Genomic DNA, 2,238 nt, shown 5'->3' on the forward strand with positions numbered 1-2,238 from the left:
TGATTTGTGACAAAGTAAGGAACATTAAGGATTTTACGAAGGATTTTAGACTGTAAGGATTGGATTCGAGAGGAATTAGATGGTTTAGTGGAGATAGCTCAACTCCGTATGTCCAGATAGGTCTTATAATAGTCATGTAGATCAGTCTTTTGTAATGGATTGGAAGTTTGGACCGTTTGTGTAGTAATGTTGTAATAGTCGGAATCGACGAGCAGTTTCCTGTCTTTTCAGTCTTGTATGAGGATTCCATGTCAGTCGTTTGTGATTGAAATATTGAAATATATAATATTAAAAAAAATATATAATAATATCCGACTATTATTTCCCTACTTTAACAGCATAATACAGAACTATTAAACCGTTAATTAAGACAAAACAATTAAATCATTATTAGCAATTAGTGAGTAAAAAAAATGTTTGTATTTCGCCCAAATCTGAGTTTACTGTACGTTCGTCCTATTTATTTTACTTCACGCCGTGACTAAAAAAAAAATTATTTTTTACTAAAGTGTAGGCTTACAAACTTATGATGTTCATTGGCATAAAACGAAAGATGCATTATGTCATCTTAAAACCGCAGAAATAAAAAATTAATGCCGAGTGAATAAAATATAGTCCAAAAAACTAAGAAACAAAATGATGTAATAAATAAAAAAAAATCAGGTAGTTTTCATTTTTTTGACATGAAGTTTATATTTGAAGAGCGGGTGGCTCATTGATAAAGCAATGTGCTACTAACTCCAAGGACCTGGTTTCGTATACAGCTGTTAATGATAATTATTTTCTGTTTCACTGCCGTTAGTCAGCCCTGTGGGTTCGGGAGCCCTCCGGGATCCATCCAGCCACATGAAGTGGGTACCATTAATTGGATAAAAATATGGCGGTCGAGCGTGATTGTGACTAAATCACCTCCTTGCACAACCGTTGGTCTAGTAACAGTACTTCCTTACAGAATACTGGGTTGTAGCAATAAAAATTTAATATATTTTTTCAAAAGTTTATATTTGAATCGACAATAGTATTCAAAATTTACAAACATATATGAGTTTCATTTTATTCCAAAAACACCCTACAATTCTCAATTATGTTTCTGTCCACACTCGATATCTAGTGACTAAAATTAAAAACATTCAAAACTTTTTATACCTAAACGTTTAATATCACCCCAGATAATGTTTTTCCCAAAATAGCAATTTTCCCTCGAAAAACTAGAAATCACCATTGAGTGGTCTTATTTTGCCAAATATCATGGAAACTGCTAGTCATAAGAAGAACATGATAAACTACTTACAGGTAGATTTAAAAAGTGTCATATTGATTGCTTACATGTGTCTCTAGGTATTGTTTGAATACCTATAGACGTCTATAGTGCTTGAGACATCAAAATTCTCTCAAGATGACTCATTGTTGACAAATGTAGCACAATGTTCAAAATTAATTACATGACATCATTATTAGTAGTTGATTATCAATAAAATCGTTGGAAAATGATTGATGTAAGGTATTTTAATTACTCATACATTTGAATCGGAAAACATACATTTGAAGCTATTTGATTAGCGAATAACAATGCGGGACCAGTAAATTTATATAAAGGAAAAATATGGATTTTTTTTTTAACTCTATGGAACATATTGTTTCGTTTAGTTATCTTCTGAATTAAAAAAAAGAAAAAAATAATCGACATATTCATACAAAAATCTCCCTTTTTACTCGAACACTAATAACAAAATTTTTCAATTCAATATTGCTAAGTGCCAATAGCTGCATTTAAACTTTCTCATGACTTTGTTCATTATTTTTTTACTGCATAAATAGCGTATTTCAATGTTTTATATTTTCTGATTTTTTTTTCTTGTGGTATATAGTAAGACATGTAATATATGAATAAATTCAAAATAATATAAATATACATACAAAAATTTAATAAGTATAATAATAGGGGTAATAAGTATAATAATTCATGATGTTGTGTTAAATGTGAAATGTTTTACCATGATTTAAAGGATTGTGAGCAGCCCTATATAAAGTTATGTTAAATGCTGAATGTATAAGAGCTTCTAGTGGATTTTTTGAGCAACTTGTTTTATAACCTTTCCTTCCAAAACTTCATGTTATTGTTTACTTCAAATTTTTGATTAAAGTAATTTATTACAACATGATTAAAGTGGAATTTGTGTGAAAGTTTGGCTATTGAGTGCCTTGTGACAACTGTCATTATATTATTATAATTGTCAT

General features: G+C 29.7%; 1 protein-coding gene across 2 annotated transcripts in view; it reads right to left on the reverse strand.

Moving 5' to 3' along the window:
• The window catches only part of Rhp (rhophilin), a 96,822-nt gene that overhangs the window by 68,572 nt on the left and 26,012 nt on the right, over positions 1 to 2,238 (reverse strand). The gene's annotated exons all lie outside the window — the stretch shown is intronic.

This window comes from Halyomorpha halys, unplaced genomic scaffold (genome assembly GCF_000696795.3).
Source record: "Halyomorpha halys isolate HHAL.00 unplaced genomic scaffold, Hhal_1.1 Scaffold529.1, whole genome shotgun sequence".
Taxonomy (NCBI): domain Eukaryota; kingdom Metazoa; phylum Arthropoda; class Insecta; order Hemiptera; family Pentatomidae; genus Halyomorpha; species Halyomorpha halys.